The 17,201-nt window shown below is 43.9% G+C and overlaps 1 protein-coding gene and 2 long non-coding RNA genes across 3 annotated transcripts in view; 1 reads left to right on the top strand and 2 right to left on the bottom strand.

Annotated features, from left to right (window-relative positions):
• Positions 1-17,201, top strand: part of ASB5 (ankyrin repeat and SOCS box containing 5) — a 49,160-nt gene that overhangs the window by 3,816 nt on the left and 28,143 nt on the right. The window lies entirely within an intron of this gene.
• Positions 935-3,634, bottom strand: LOC115287536. The gene is made up of 3 exons (XR_003906526.1): positions 3,212-3,634; positions 2,860-3,067; positions 935-1,127 (listed from the first exon to the last, which is right to left on the bottom strand). It is a non-coding gene; the product is annotated as an uncharacterized LOC115287536 (long non-coding RNA).
• The window catches only part of LOC115287538, a 35,120-nt gene continuing 33,859 nt past the window's right edge, over positions 15,941-17,201 (bottom strand). Inside the window, exon 10 of the long non-coding RNA XR_003906529.1 lies at positions 15,941-16,525. This is a non-coding gene — a long non-coding RNA (uncharacterized LOC115287538). The remainder of the gene's footprint in view (positions 16,526-17,201) is intronic.

Here is a 17,201-nt window from a genome sequence, read left to right as displayed (position 1 = left end):
GTAGACCCCAGGAACTAGCAGAGACATGCATTATGGGTGCTCATAGAATATTAAGAAACATTAGATTTAACTGGAATGAAGTTTCATGCAGTAGAAAATGATAATAAATTGGGCACAGATATGAAAGAATTTTTTAAATACTTTTAAAAATTGTATTTGAGAGAGAGAGAGAGAGCAGGCAAGGGGCAGAGAGAGAGGGAGAGACAGAGAGAATCCCAAGCAGGCTCCACACCATCAGCACAGAGCCCGGTGCGGGGCTCATACTTGCAAACCACAAGATTATGACGTGAGCCAAAATCAAGAGTCAGACTCTTAACCGACTGAGCCACCCCGGTACCCCACTGATATGAAAGAGTTTAAATGGCAGCTTAAGCAGTTGGAACTTAATTTTGAAGGCACTAGGACTCACTAGGAGTTTTTGCTGAGTCCAAAGGGGGGAAATGGGAAAATCCAGGGACAAAACCTTAATCTGAAGTACACATATGTGTAGTAGTGACCGTTGGAGTTGGACATTGGGATAGGCATGAGGTACGGAAGCCAGTTAGGCTCCTGCCTTGAGGAGATGTGGGGCTAGATTTGCCTGGTGGTGGCGTGGATAGAAATGAAAGAATGATAATCCAAATAAATAAAAAGAAGAAATGAATCGGATGAAACCTTTAAATGGCATTGGCAGAGAGAGCAGATGTTTTCTGTAGGGTAAATGCTTGTCCCCCAGAATTAGACACTGACACATCTAAAGGGAAAGTCTGTCGTTAAGGAGAGGAACTGCTTAGCCACGCGGGCCAGTCCGCAGCTACCAGCCAAAGCCACTGCGGGGGGTGGACCGCTGGCTGTGCCAATGACGTCAGCAGCAGAGATATTCATTTTACCTGTAATCAGGGAGCAAGTTATTTCATTAGTTCTTGCTGCTGCTTTGTGGATCGTGTGTGGGGTGAGTAATGTTAGGAACTTTCCTCGGAATCTCAGCAGTGAACAATTTCAAGAGGCAGATCTGTAGGATGACTTCTTTCATGATGTTCATTATATAAAGGTATAAAAATACCTTGAAGATGTGACAGCTTTGGGCACATTTTCTATACTTAGGTGGAGCTCCAGGTAAGAATAACTTGAATCAATAGAACTGTTATCTATGACAAAAGACATGACATTATAATCAAAAGTGCTACAAAAAAAATTTTAAAGCAATTTTCCTTTTGCCCCAGCTCTACGATTTTTTGGAAATGTCAGAGCACTTTTTTGGGAAGAGACCATTATAATACTGCGAATTAAAAGTGGAATGTGGGAACAAAGGTCCAAGTTCACAAAAGACTGCTGTATTTTAATGCATTAGTCTTTCCTCTTCCTCTGTATTTGGAGAAATGAATGGACTTTTGGAATTAAAGGACTTGGCCTGCTCAAAGCAGTTTGGGGGGGGTTGGTTTTCCCAGGAATATTCTTCTCGCACCTGTTGTTTCTCTCTCCCTTCCTTAGGCCAGTCGATTGTTTGCTCCTTTATTTCTTACCGTGTTTACTGGTGCATTTCTATCTCACAGGCACTGGCCTAGGCATAAAGGATAAACTATACGAACCCGCCACAGCCCCTTTCCTAAAGGTGTGAAGAGTCTACTGGGACACAGATAGAGAACCAAGTTTAAAAACGAGGGAGGTACTATTTTACAAGGCTGGGCTAAGGATGTAAGTGGAGGGATAAGCAGAGTTCTGCCTGGGACACGTCAGTTACATAGAGTTGTACTAACGACACGCATATTCTCTCCCATCATTGTGCGTGTATCCTTATTTTTAATGCTTAAAACCAGCCCAATTCCCCATTTTCACGACCCCATTCACTTCTTCATCTCTCAACTTACTATTATATATTATAATTATTATTGCTATTATTTCTGACTCACATATCTCTTGCCTAAATTTTTACCTAAAAGCCCAAAGTTTTATTGTTAAAAGAACATGTTTTTAGGCAAGAATAAGTACGTTTAGGATGCATACACTAAGGCTTTTGAGAAATAACAGGTACTTTGGTAAAAAATTTCAAAATGAATTGTATATATATTGATAGGAGGCACTGTTATCACGAATTCTATAGTTTTTATGTGATTAGGACAGTTGAAGAGTGAAAAGTAGGTCTGGACCATCTGCCTTTCAGTTTACTATCTCTTTTAGAAGATGGTAAATTATTGAAATAAGACTTGCTAATTGGCATAACTGATACCAGTTTCGACTTTAATCCAGTTCAGTAAGTACTTGGATACCTATTCTGTTTCTAGTTCAACATCCTGTGCTACATGCACACAGATGAACACATGTGTCTGTGTATTACGTGTGTGCGCATACAGAGAAATGTGTACATTTGCCACATGCACGACCTGACTTCCCTTATAAGCAAAAGGAGACTTGGTGACATGGGGCCAAACTCTGCACATAGATCACAGTCCCACTTTGCACATATATAACAGTCAGATCGCAAGCCAGAAATCCGTATGATGCTCAAATAAAAACAGTTCAGTTCTGTAATGACTGTTTTCTAAGGAAGTCCGCCGAGAGTATCAGGCCCTTCATCAAGAACGTGGGGCTTGAGATTACATTTCAGAGGCAGACCAGATCCCGTCACGCACGAGTAGAGAGACACCAAGCTGAATATAAGTGCAGAGAGGACGTTTAGAACAAGCCTGGTTCTCGTGGGGGAAAGCTTGATGTATAAATGTTAGATAAGGATTCAGAGGTGGGCGGTTGGTGCCAGTGTGAACAACACATATATATGTTCTCAAATCATTCAGCCACAAGTAAACAGTTCTTGTAAGAGCTTTCTGCTGCCTTGACTAGACTCAGACTACAATTAAAAAAAAAAAAAAAAAGAGCCGTTACCTAATGATGGAAATCATTCCCTCCAGACGTATTTTACTGAATCCTTGGTATCCTGAGTTAATGCGCCCCTATGTGTATTTCACGAGCCCTGTCCCCGGGAAGACAGAAGACTCCTGGTCTCCAAGCCAGCGGCGCCCGTCTGCGGAGAGGCTCCATGGCAGTTCTGTACCCCAGTGACAATTTTGGCACATTAAGCTCATTTTCCAACCTAGGGAGAAGAGAGGAAGGTCTGTCCCCAGTGATAGATGAACTGTGGCATTGAAAGCAGGCGGCGCATTTGGAAAGCCTCCTCCTGTGAAAACACCCTCACGTCATTTTAAAAAGAAAGAAAGAGAAAGGAGAGTTTGCTTACGGACTCTGGGGAACTTTTGGCATTTCTTCTCTACCAGCTGCACGAAGAACACATCGTTCATTCTTTCCAGCCTTCTCTCAGCGGTGCTACAAAGGAGACCGTTGGCTTTTAAGACTGCAGATGCCCACAGGGTCGCAGATCAGGGAAGGAGAGTCTCATAAATTATTAAGTTGTCAGCCTTTCCAGGGGGCCTGTGATGAAACCAGTCCACCCTGTGAAATATAGGTTGGGGGACAACATCTACAAGAAAGACTTTTTTCCTGATCTTCAATCTTCTAATTCTCCATCGGTTACCTAGAAGACCCGTGGGATGGAGAGGCAAGGGCGGCGTGCAGGCACGGGGCTCCCGGGGACCCTTTCCCCTTCTTCTAAATGGGAGAGCCCTACTTCTATGAAGTTTCAGAAGCTGGACTTTCAATGGAATTTTTCTGTAAAGAAAAGGATAAAATGGTGTTTACAAATAAACGGTGTCCGTTTGTTTAAAATGGATGTAGGTTACATTCCTCTTCACGGAACCTGGCCGCCCTATACAGTGTGTCACAATGGAGCAGCCTTCAGCATTCTTTCCTAGGGATCAGAACAACAGTAAATATTGTGGGCGCGTCAGGAATGTGGGCGAGCATGTGAAATGGCAGGAAGCCATCCAGTCTCCATGAGGGCAGCTAAAATTTCCATGCCACCGTTACCTACTGAGCAAAATAGCAACATTCAGAAATACATCCACTCTTTCCAGAAGGCTTAGAGTCTTAAACTATGGGCAGAGGACAAACAAACTGAAACGTAACACCGAAGTGCCATTCATGTTCCTAAATAGAAACACTGGCTTAGCCTCCGCCACCAAGTGTGCGGCTTGATTTAAATGAAGACGGGTGGTGAGGGCCATGACGGTTAAGGCCCTTCCACTGAAATCCGCTCTGCACCCTCATAATGCTACAGAGTTCCTCATTAGGGGACCGAGTTGACCACTGTCGAAGCGTGGGAGGAGGCTATCATGTAGTCGCAACACATCACAGCGGCAGTCAATAATGAGCAGGGCAGCTGTGACTCGGGTGGACCTGCACCCCTCTGGAACAACCAGACACATCTTGGATGAGCCCTCCGAGGAAATTTATGAGCTCCTTCTGTTTTCCAAACCACCTCATTCACTAGAGAAGTGTTGATTCCGATCATCCATCAAGGGCAAGTACGAATGGTTTAGCACAAAGTGGTGCACCAGACGAATTTCTGACCTTGGAAGCTTTGGGTCTGACGTCCCTCTCGATCCAGAATGGGGAATTGGGAAAAGGAAAAAGTGCCAGTTCTTCAGAGGGCAAACACAGAGGATCACAGATCTGTTGAGTCTGGGGAGGAATGAATACTTCTTTTATAGTAACTGTCCAAGAAGAAAAAGGAAGGAAGCTAAACAAAAATGTGGGCTTTGTTCTCCTCTCCATTCCACCATTATGATGAAATTGCTCATCTAGGAAAATCTAGTCTAGAAGCCAAGTTTTTTGGCTACTTACCATTCCTCAAAGAAAGCAACAAACTAAGAGTGATTTGGGTTGGAGAGACTGTCTCCGGTACAGAGAATATTAAACTTGGAAACAATACTTGTATCCCTAATTGGCATGATGGCCTAGGGATGTGGAAGAAAAGGGAATCTGTCTAAACAAACTTGATCTTTAGGGCCGAGTGTAAGTAATAATATTTGTAAAGGAATTTTTATTTATGAAAATTAATTAGATGCAGTGTTAGAGTTTTTATAACCATTTAGAGTTCATTTTAAGTAGCACACAGGAAGCCTGGGTGGCTCAGTTGGTTAAGCTTCTGACTTCCACTCAAGTCATGATCTCATGGTTCGTGGGTTCGAGCCCCATGTCAGGCTCTGTGCTGACGGCTCAGAGTCTAGAGCCTGCTTCAGATTCTGTGTCTCCCTCTCTGCCCCTCCCTTGCTCATGCTCTCTCTCTCAAAAGTAAACATTTAAGAAAATAATAAGTAGCACACACAAATGACTACAAACCTGGTTCTGCAGCATTATATCAAAATATTTTGATTATTAAAAAATAAGAGTTTTGAAGGACAAGGGATTTAACCAGAAGGAAAAGAGGAGACACTCATAATTCACCTAAGGCTCAAGAGGCAAACATGACTCTTGCCAAATACTTGGATACTGAATTGTAACAAGACTGCAGGCAAGTACTGCTGCTATTCTGAAGAAGGTATCACACTTTTCTAAGCCCAAAGTCACTTGGTCTTTGAAATGACGGCCGGTGGCATATAAGAAAAACAATGCCTTGGATATTGAAGAAACTCAGCTAAGACGAATGGAATGAAGAAACTACCTTAAATCAGGGGGCAATGGAGCTTCAAATTCCATTGCAGAGAACGGGGGTTTCACCATACATTAATTATTCTGTCATGGTTCTAGCACCTTCCAGCTGTGAGATCTTAGGAAACTCGTTTAAAGTCTGCCGCCTCGGGGTCTTCGTTAGTAAATGGAGAGATGGTATATCAGAGGGTCGTTGTACATTTTCTGTGAGATATACTTGTATTACTTAAAGCATTTGCCAGTGTCACAGCCTACAGTCCCTCTATAATGGTGAGCTCTTTATCTGCTACTTTACAGTTCTTCAAAAACAGCACAAAGCTGCCCACAGTTTAGTAGCTCAGAGGGGCATCAATAAAAAAAGATGGTGGTACACCTGGGTGGCTCAGTCGGTTGAGCGTCCAGCTTAGGCTCAGGTCATGATCTCATGGTTTGTGAGTTCGAGCCCCGCATCATGCTCTGTGCTGACAGCTAGCTCAGAGCCCGGAGTCTGTCTTCAGATTCTGTGCCTCCCTCTCTCTCTGACCCTCCCCTGCTCAAGCTGTCTCTCTCTCTCAAAAATAAATTAAAAAATTAAAAGATAAAAAAAAATAAGATGGTGAAATTATAATTTTTTTAATGTTTTTTTTATTTTTGAGGGAGAGAGACTGAGTGTGAATGGGGGAGGGGCAGAGAGAGAGACACACACAAAATCTGAAAGCAGGTCCAGGCTCTGAGCTATCAGCACAGAGCCCAACGTGGGGCTCGAACTCATGGACTGTGGGATTATGACCTTAGCCAAAGTTAGATGCTTAATAAACTGAGCCACCCAGGCGCCCCCATGGTGAAGCTATAATACATTGTGTTTGCCGAACGGTTGCTGTAAGCACATGGCAATGCTAGGGCACTCTGCCCACTGTCACGTTAGCTCTTCAGGTAGATGGTCTCAGAAACATAAGTGGTTGGCTTTATTCGTGTGTTTATTTAAGAATAACCAACAGAAAGGTGCCTGGGTGGCTTGGTCAGTTAAGCATCTGGGTCTTGATTTCAGTGCTGGTCATGATCTCACAGTTCATGAGATCGAGCCCAGCATTGGGCTCTGCACTGACAACATGGAGCTTGCTTGGGATTCTCTCCGTCCCTCTCTCTCTCTCCCTCCCTCCCTCCCCCTTCTCCCTCTGTCTCTTTCTCTCTCTTAAAATAAATACATTAATTAAAAAATAAAGAATAACCAACTGAAGCTCAGAAAGGTTAAGTAGTTCTGAGCCGTCACGTAGGGTCAGAGCAAAGCAAGGCAGAGTTGGCTGGGGTGGCTGGGACACGGATGGGATGCAACGGTGGGTAGCCCGGTTCAGTGATGGCGGTCTTTGAGCTCCTTGCAGGGGCACCTGTGGCTCAGATGGTTGAGTGTCCGACTTCGGCTCCAGCCATGATCTCACAGTTCATGAGTTTGAGCCCCATATGGGGCTCGCTGCTGTCAGTGCAGAGCCGGCTCTGGATCCTCTGTCCCGCCTCTCTTCCTGCCCCTCCTCCACTCACACACTCACTCCCGCTCTCAAAAATAAATAAATATGAAAAACGATTAATTACTTGCAGAAATTTCTCCTGCCATCTTATTCCATCAAGAAAGCTCTTCTTGACAGAAATCCCTTGGACGGGAATGTTCCTGGGCAAACCTGGTCATGACTCTATTTGCAAAATCCTCGTCTTTCCTGCAAAGGCATTATCCTAAAAGTGTAACAGTGCACGGCAGCAAATTTCATGATTCTTCTGGAGCAAGGGCCAGAGAAGGAGCTGAAGCCGCCCACCTCCAAAATACCACAGCACCGGATATTAACTTCTCTGCCAAACCTTCCTGCCCTTCATTTTCTTTCCTCTTCATCCGTGGCAGCTGAAAAGCGGAGACAAAAACCAGTAAAGACAACACTGGCCAGGAGGAGTGGAGTCAGCTCATGGAGGGATTTGGCTTTTTCCCTTTATTTTCTGTGTCTCTCTGCCAGCCGGTCTCTCCAGGAAGCAAGCAAAACATACTTTTTCATTGGACGTATCTTACAAAAAGGGTTTCTTTGTTTGTTTTTTCTTATGAGAAGGGGAGGGAATAACCCTTTTATTTAAAAACATGAGCAGATTATATCTGGAAATGACGCAGGATTATTTCATAGAACCAGTGTATAAGCTCAAAACCTGTCAATATTTTAAGTCGTCTGGGGCCCCGTGCACAGGTTTGCAAAATACCCCTCCACGAGCCTCCAGGAACACTTGCTTCTTTATGAGGTTGCTGGAGAGCTTATCCGAAGGGGGCTATGCCTCTATTCGGAAAATAATAAATCCCAAATAAGGAATTCACCTTCCCTCTTGAGTAGGAAACCACTGAACTATGTACATTACAACTGGGGAGGCATGTGGGCCGTAAGGATATGAAGGCTGTTGGTGCAGGGACTGCCCTGCAGTATACACAGCCGGGCACGGGCTTGCAGTGTACATGGCCGGGCGCGGGCTTGAGGCGTACGTGGCCCAGTGTGGACTTCAACCTCACGTCAGAAATGAGGTCTTGCTACTGAAATTTGGCAGGAATAGGATGATGGACAAAGAACTTTCTCAAACTGGAACGTCTAACGGCGGCTTCCGTAAGGGGACAGCTGCATTTCTGAGTGACACAGCAGTGCATGGCGACCCTCCGTGTCCCTGAGGTGGCCTGGCCTGGCTTGCCTTAGGCTGTTTAGGAACAACGAAGCCGCTACAATACCGGCCATCTGCTTTGTGAGACGACAGACATCAGTTCCGTGTGATAAATCGGCATTGTAATATTCTACGCACGTGCTACTGTTCCTAGTGGCTCCATCCTAGGTGCATTTAAAGCTTATTTCAGTAAAATACTGATCAAGTACAGACAGAGAGAGACAGATATAAATGCACAGTTGTATTTTAGAAGTTGGGTACACAACCGCTCTTAGTAAATTACTGGATTTTTGTCTTACCATGTAACTTGTCACTTAGAAGAATTCCTTTGGAAATAAACTCTTTTGTAAGTATAAGTATTTCATATACCACATTTTCTTAAATTGAGATGCTTTCCTAGTAAATATTATGTGGTTAATATTGGAGGAGGAGGAGATAAGAAATGGAAATAAGTGAATCTCTTGTTTCTCAGATCCCCTGTAATTAGACTTCATAGGGGTGGTTAGCACGTCTCCTGACCTTTTCTATCGCCAGCTCTGACTCGAGGTGACCTAACTTAGACTTTCCGATGACAATATGGCGTATTTTTCTTGCACCTCACAAAGTCTTTCCATGCATTCTATCCCTTTTCATCCTCATAACTGTCCTCTACGAAGTCGATGGCACTGACGCTTCTTTTGCAAAGACAGAAATGGTTTAAATGTAGATGAACTTACTCAAGGTGACTGATCTAGTTAGAGGAAACTCAAACCCCGAGCCCTGGTGTTTTGATGTTGCTTCTGACATCACTCATCCTGACCATTCTGTGGGATTTTGTTTCTTTGGTCTGTATTATGAAGCAAGCAGTTTCCTGGCTCCAGACTATATCAGGTTTCAGCCTCTCTTTCAGGATCTTTGTAATAATCCCGGCCAGACACAGAATCAGTGCTCTGTGCTGTTCCCTGCCGTCCCCCACCCCCACCATCCACGTGATACCCCAAACCAGTGCAACACTGACTATACCACCGGGCCGGTTTGTTACAAGCCTCTTGAAGACACAGATTCGTGTCATCCTCAGAGCCCAGAAAAGTGCCTAGTGCGTGGCGAGTATTAAATAATCAAGGAAGGAAGGAACAAATGAAGGAGGAAAGACAGAAGGGAGAAAGAGGAGGATTCACACTCAAGTCCATGGATTTATTACCACTTTCAGCACAGGGTTTCGCATATTCTTGTCACGCCTCGCCCCGTGGTGTGGCCCCGTGTACACACTGCATGTGTGTTCACGGAGAGGCTCGGGGAGTTAATGCTCAAGGGAAAATGCAGACAGAAAATCAGTCCCGCCCAGAAGTTAAATCTAGAATAATGCCCTCCACTCCTTGTCCTTCTTAACCAGACTTCCTGTCCCTTGTCCCCTCCTGTTTATCACTTCCTGCGTGGGCATTAACCGCCCCCTCGAACAAAACAAGCCCTTGCCCGGCCTCTTTCCCGCTGGCCTCAGTGTGCTCGTAGACGGTACTTGAATTCAGGCATCGAATCCGTCTCCTGGGAACACAGACGGCTTGTCTTTTGGTGACGGATGCTATCTGCCTTTGATTTTCCACTTTCAGGAGATACATTTTTATTCTGAAACTTTTAAGCTTTCTGAGCCAAACTTCAGATATCACTGTTTGTTCTTTGTTCGTTTTGAACCGCCTGCTCCTTAGGGCCCTTCAAAGCATGTGTCACAAACAGAAAACGCCATATATCAGAACTGTAACTGAGAGGAGATGGCGCCCTTGTTTTCTCTGAAGCAGGTGAGAAAGTTGTCAAGTGTCAGAGGGCGTTCCAAGAAGGGGTCTGGCTGATGTAGAACTTAGAATCAGTACCTCTGCACGTGAGCTCTTCACCCTTCAAGCCTGTGCCCCAAATTTTGTCGTGTCTGTTTTTGTTAGCAAAGTGGTAGGATTGATACACATAAAATTTTGTTTTAAAACTTACTGTTGCCCATCATGCACTGGCTTCTTCGTCCAGGGCGCAGGAGGACTGGCTGGATAAGGAAACACAAGGGCATGACAGAGCAGTGACCCACACAGTGTGGGGTCAGACCCCTGTGGGGAGACAGCTGCCCAAAAGGACCGACTGGCCCCGGGACTCCAGAGCCGGCGAACACGCCACACCGGAGTCGAGGCCCGCACACCTGGGACTGCTGACCTCCTGCGCTTCCTGCTCAAAGCCCTCCTCCTGCAAGTGCGTTCAGCGTGGCAGACACAGGTGCCACACGCCTGTCTGTTCCGTATCAACGCAAACCCGCAGCTGCTGCCAGCGCCTGACACTTCCGCCAGTGCGCGGTCCGTGGGTGTAAAACTGTTTGCGGCTAGAACCAGGGGAGGGGAAGGATCATGTGTAAAATTGTTCTTACGTTAAGTCCTTGTCCATGGTGCAGTTTGCGGCTTTCATTCCTGGTGTGGGTCTGTGGCCCTGTGTCAATTTCAGGCTGGCCGTTGGCCGAGATGGAACATTGAAACCAAGTGGGTGAAGTGCAGGAAGGAGGAAGAAAGTGTCATTTTATGAGAATCCGATCGCAAACACCAACCCAGCCTCACTTCTGTGTCAGGGGCTGTTCTGAGCACGTACGATCATGCGCTCATGCATCCTTACAGAAACCTTCTGGCGGAGGGACTAGAAGGTTGCTAGATCTGTTTTTGCCTTCCTTGTTTTATGCTCACTGGTTTAGAGGTGTCTGCCCATGGCGTGGAGCAGTGATACCACGGGCTGGAAAGAGCACAGGTGGGGAGCGGACAATCCTGGTTGGCTCCGGTCTTGCTTTGCTGGGAACGTGCTCTGTGACTCTGAGGACAGTGCCTACCCTCTCTGAATCTGCAAAATGAAGAAGTTAGACAAGATCAATGGGTTTTGGACCTTGTTTTAAAGCCATTGAGTTTTTCTCTGCTGCTCCAGCTCAGTGCAGCTGACAGAGTGGGCGCTGTGCTGTTTGAAGGCAGAGCTTTGCCAGCGCAGGTCTGCTGGCCTCACGGGGCTTCTTTGAAGCCATTCGTAAGCCACTGAAGTCCACGGGACCTGAGTCCTCTCTTCGCTCTGCAGTTATGATTCTTTCATGTTATTTTCACTGTCGGTGAATCAGTTTTGGCCAGAGAATCTTTCAGCACAGAGAACCCAAGGTACCTTTTGTGAATTTATCACACCTGTGACGCACCTGCCCTGTTCCAGAACATGGAGAATGCACTCAACTGAGCTTCCCAGAACTGTCACGAGTCACCACGGAACAGATAATGACATTTATTTCAGAAAAGCCCCCGTGGTCTTCCAGACAGAAGTGCTTTCACTGAGTCAATTCAGGGGTCCCCCAAGGTCCCCTGAGACATATGGGTGGCAACTTTCCTCGGCCGCCACGCTGGGGTAGTGCTGTCGTACGGCCCCTTCTTCTCCCTGGCCGCCGCGCACGTTTTTGGTAAGAAGAGAAAGCCCATGGTCATCCAGGGCACTCTGTTCCGGGGCAGGGAATGGTGACTTAGCTGCACAAATGGGGGAAGAGCTAAGGTCTTACTAGCCTCATGCTTGGAGTAGACACTCACCACGTGTAGGCAGGCAGGGGAGGCCCAGGTCCTGCGGCTCAGTGATGGGCACCAGGGTCAAAAGAGCCAAGTGCTACCCCTTCTCTTATTGGGCCGTTAGCTTTGCGGCTAACCCCCTCCTCTACTTAAGATCTTTTGGGCTGGCCTCCTTTTGTTATTTAGTATTTTTGTAATCATAAAATAAACTACTTCAGGAAGAAATAAACAGAACACAGATACAGACTTTTATAAAAGACTATAAAGCAGAGGGGCGCCTGCGTGGCTCAGGCAGTTGAGCATCCAACTCTGGATTTCTGTTCAGGTCACGATCTCAGAGTTATGGGATCGAGCCCTGCATCAGGCACCACACTGAGCATGCAGCATGCTAAGATTCTTTGTCTTGCTCTCAAAAAAATTTCTAATAATACAAAAGTAAAAGACCATATAGCAGACCCCTGTTTAACCACCATCTACATCAAGCAATAGAACATCCGTAGGGCCTCAAAAGGGGTCCAGGTTTCCCCTTTTCCATTCAGAACATCCTGTCCCTGTCTCCAGACAGAGGGTGGCTATTTTCCTAGTAATCGTCTTCTTGTCTTTCTTTATGGGCTTCACCGCCCTGAATATACCGCAAGTACATACGGTTTGGTTTAGCCTGCTTTTAAATTGTATACAAATTGTATCATTCTCTAAATATACTTTCCTGATTTACTTTCTTCACTGAACAGCATGAGAGAAACAGTTAATCAATGTGTCTCTGGAGTTCATTCATTTTCAGTGCTGTAAATTCCAAACTTGGGGTAACTAGGAATCATAACTGAGATAAGCATCTAGCACACGCAAGATTGGAGGGCGCTCGGAGTAGACTCGCCAGGTCATACCACATGTGTAAATCTGGCTTTTTGGTTGGTGTTACACTGTTCTCCAACATGAGTTCATCTACAGTGAACCCCGCAGTGTACAAGAATTCAGTCCCACCCATGATTGCTAGTATGTGGTATTGTAGTCTAAATTTTTGCCAATTCGTTGGAAGTACAGATTATGTATGGTTTAATGCAGTGTAGGGTTTACTTTTCATTTCCCTAAGAATGCCGTTTTCATATGTCCGTCGGCCATCCGTATCTCCCCTTTTGTGGTGTGCCTACCAAATATTTTGCCGTCTAGTCTACTGGGTCTTCTGCCTTGTTTTTCATGATTTTAGAAGTTATTTGTACATTCTAACAATTAAATAGAAAATGAAAAGTAAACTTAAAGACACTACTTACAAATATCTTTTGTGACTCAACTTTTCACTTTCTTTTTCTTACGATAGAAACAGACGCTCTTTATTTGAAAATCATCAAATTTATAAATCTTTTCCATTGTGGTTAACGCTTTTTGTGTAGTTTATTTCAAAACTTTCTGCTGTACTTCAAGATAAAATATTTTTATTTTTAAAAAAATTATTTATTTTTGAGAGACCACACCCTCCTGTGCTCACACGTGTGTGGGGGAGGGACAGAGAGAAAGGGAGAGAGAATCTATCCAGGCTCCGAACTGTCGGTACAGAGCCTGCAGTGAGGCTCCGTCCCACAAACCGTGAAATCATGACCTGAGCCGAAATCAAGAGCCTGACACTTAACCAACTGAGCCTCCCTGGCGCCCCAAACGTATTTTTCTCTATTCTCTTCTTAGACCTTTCCTTTCAAATTATCCATTTGCAATTGAGTATTTTAAAGGTAAGCCCATGTTTTCTAAGTGGATAGGCAATTATATTCATCGCATGTAGTGGGAAGTTAGTCATACATTCTGTAAACCGAGGTCACTGCCGTAGCCCTTCTGTATATGCATAGTGTCTGTTCGTACAAAGGTCTGTTCATGGGCTTTCTTATTGGGTACATCTCTCCAGACCTAAACCACACTACATTGGTTCTTACAGCTTTCAAATATCTTGGTACCTGGTAGAGCAAGCCTCCCCCTCCGCCCGCCATTTTGTTCTATTTTCTCAGTGACTTTGGCCATCCTCAGTAATTTGAAATTCTAAATTTTAGAAGCAACTTCTGTGGTTCACAAGACACCTTTGGATATTTTTGTTGTAATTTATTTAACCTATCATTTATTAGAAGGATAATTCATATCTTTGCAGTAATTGCCCTTCTAATGAATAAACATGATGTATTTCCTCATTTATTTAGGTTTTCTTTAATGTCTCTCAGTAAGGTTTTATTATTATCCCCTGAGGAGGTCTTACCTATTTTTGTGGAATTCATTCCTAGGAATTAAATTGTTGTATGGTACTGTGAAAAGTGTCTTGTTAAACTGTTTCATCTTCCGTTCCTACACTGTAGGCATAGAGAAATACAATTAATTTTCGTAATATTAATTTTGACTCTGGGAACTCTCATTAATTCTCATAAGAGTCTGTAGGTGTTGTGGGTTTTTAGGTAGAAATCATATTATCTGTGACTAATGCCAGTTGTGTTTCTTCCTTTCTAATTTTCACGCCATTCTTTCTTCTTCCTCAGTTATTCTGAGGATTAAAACCTTCAGTACAATGTTCAGTGGAGTAGTTATAACTAGGTCCCTTTTTTAATTTTTTCCATTCCGAGGGAAAATTTTCAACATTTTGCCATTAAGTATAATGTTCTCTGAACATTTTTGCTTCTTTGGTTTTGTAGACAACCTTTGCCATTTTTAAGGGAGTACCTTATGATTCCCGTTCCATTAGCTGGGTACTGTTCTGTCTTTAGTAACCCCAGCACTGTTTCACTGGGCAGACATCAGGGCATTTTGTTTACTGAAGGAGCTCTTACTTCTGCAAATACATTATTATTTTTTTTTTATTTTAGCATTTCTCATGTCATTGATGATGCCATTCACATTTTCGCCTAATTGTCAGTCCACAGGGCCCAAACTCACCTCCTAAGTGACACACTGTGGTACATGTTGCCTACTCCGGCATTCTGTGGCTGTGTCTGGTGCTGTAATACTGGTTTAAACTATCTGATCTTTCGAAGAGTCCATTCTTTACTTCCTGGACCTGTGGAATGAGCATGCCTGATATGTGGTCTGGAAACTTCTTTTTTAGATGATTATTTTTTCAACTTTTAAGAACATCATTTCAGAAAAATCTGACTTAGCAGTATCATTCTTCCTTTCTCCTGTTATATCCTATAGCCCATCAACTGTCTTCATAGTGTCCGTAAAAGGTTTAAATAACCATTATTAATTTTTTTCCTTTTTCAAGTTTCTGTTTAAATTCCAGTTAGCTAACACACAGTATAATATTGGTTTCAGGTATAGAATTGAGTGATTTGTCACTCACACACAACACTCAGTGCTCATCACAAGTGCCCTCCTTATTAAATCTATGCCAAGGTCAACTTTAGGATTTTTCCATGTTTTATTATGTTCGCTTAGTTTTCTGTAATGTGCCCCATCGCTTGTAGGTAGTGAGCTGTGGAATAATTAAGGTGATCTGCAAACTCCTGAAAAGCCATGTTCAGAGGACAAATTATGAAGAGGGTGGTGGCCGAAGTGAGGCATGGGTCTTTTTCATTGAAGTGCCTGTTCAGTTTGCCGATCTCACTTGGTAACAGGAGAAGACTGAGGTGTATTAAAGAACTAGCCAGTTTCAGGGAAAGACTTTTTCTCTGCACTGGGTGTGAGGTCCTGTTTCTAAAGAGGGGTTCCAGGTTTAAGTCATACATAGTAATTCAGAGTCATCTTTGACAGGTCATGATTAGCAAGTTTGTATTTTGTGCTGCAGACGTAAGTAGCTGTGGATGTAAATGTGGTTCATATGTGGTACCCCGTGGAACAGTGGAATTGGTATAGGAGACATGGGCCACTCCAAACTTACACTCAAAATACGTCACGTCTGCAGACAAGATTAGGGGGATAATTTTATTCCAGCTCTCTTTAGTGTTGGAGTTGGAATAAAATAATAGACACAGAGTTAAAAAAAAATTCAGTATATAACTTTCAGAGGAGAATAGGGGAAAATGCAATTATAAAATTAATCAAACCAAAAGAACTAAAGACAGAGAACAGAGAAACATAGAAATGATGGGGAAAAGACAAAGTCCAAAACTAATATGGGAAAAATAAATTAAATACAATATAAATAACTAAATATATCAGTAACTTAAATAATGATTTTAAATAAATAAGTTGAGTTCTCTTGTTTATTTTTTTAATTTTTTAATGTTTATTTATTTTTGAGAGACAAGTTCTCTGTAACTTCCCTCCCCCACTCTCTCTCTCTCTCAAAAATGAATAAACTTAAAAAAAACACCTCCCCCGAAGAACATCCAAGAGCAGATGTTGTAACCAGGGGCATCCACCAAGCATTATAGGTAGAAACATTTCTAACAGGTGAACCGTGACAGCAGAGAAAGTCAGTGCCGAGCCCCCAGCTCATCTCATTCCATGAACTTGGTGCCCATGTAGTGGCTTTGTACCACGTCAGCTTAGTTATGCCAGAACTGCTTCCGGGATCCCTTTTCTAGCGTTGGCCGGGGTTAGGACTGGGCACAGGAGAACTCTGTAGAACATCGGACAGCAAAGTAAGGAGCTGCTGCCTTTAGAGTCCAAGTCTGTGTCATGCTGCTCGCACACGTCACTGGTCCCCTGGCAGTGCCAGACCTACAGCGAGTTCAGCTCCCTCCAGGCTGCCCGCTTTGATTTCAGAGTCCCAGGCCTGCTGTGTGAGCATTCTGGGGTGAAGGGCACCGACATCCCTGGGGTTGGAGGTGGTGACAGACAAACTCCATTCCAGGTTTTCCTCCAGGTTTCAAGTACATCTTTGCTCTCCCCTACTTGACACTTGGCTCTTGTACCTACAGCCAGACAGACAGACAGTGGGAACTTCAAGCCCAACGCACCTGCAGAGACAGCAGCCTCACAGAGACTCCTAACCTACAACTACAGGGGGACTGATTGCTATAAAAACATTCCTCATTCTGGAACATTCTGAGTGATCAAAGTTTAATGGATACATTGCCCAAACTTGAAAAAGTCAGTACAAGAAAGGCAAACTAGAGGAAGCCAAAATCACTCATGAACATAGCTGCAAACATTTTAACTAAAATATCAGCAAACCAAATCAAGCATGAAGCATCAGCTTTCTAAGGAATCTATTATGATAAGGTTGCCTATTTTAAATAACATCCTGGCCCATAGATTGAGCAGAAAGATAACATCCTATTACGAGCTACAACCTTGCTTTGACAGAAGTACACAATCAAACCTGCAAAAATTACATTGGGATCATTTTGAAGCCAACGCAGAGACATCACATAATCAATACAGAACGGATTGGATGATGGCCAGAACGGGTGTCAGGAGAATAGCTAGTATCTGTTACAGCGCAGGAGTATCCAGCAGCTTGGTCTGGGCCTTTGACCCAAAGGTGATGGTGTTGGAGATGAATGAAGATGGACATAATAAAAGGAAATTGGAAAAGAAAATTGGCATGGTGACGTAATGTATCAGTTTATACATTTGAAAGCCCTG

This window comes from Suricata suricatta, chromosome 1, assembly GCF_006229205.1.
Source record: "Suricata suricatta isolate VVHF042 chromosome 1, meerkat_22Aug2017_6uvM2_HiC, whole genome shotgun sequence".
Classification (NCBI taxonomy): domain Eukaryota; kingdom Metazoa; phylum Chordata; class Mammalia; order Carnivora; family Herpestidae; genus Suricata; species Suricata suricatta.
This window is presented reverse-complemented; position numbering and strand designations above follow the sequence as displayed.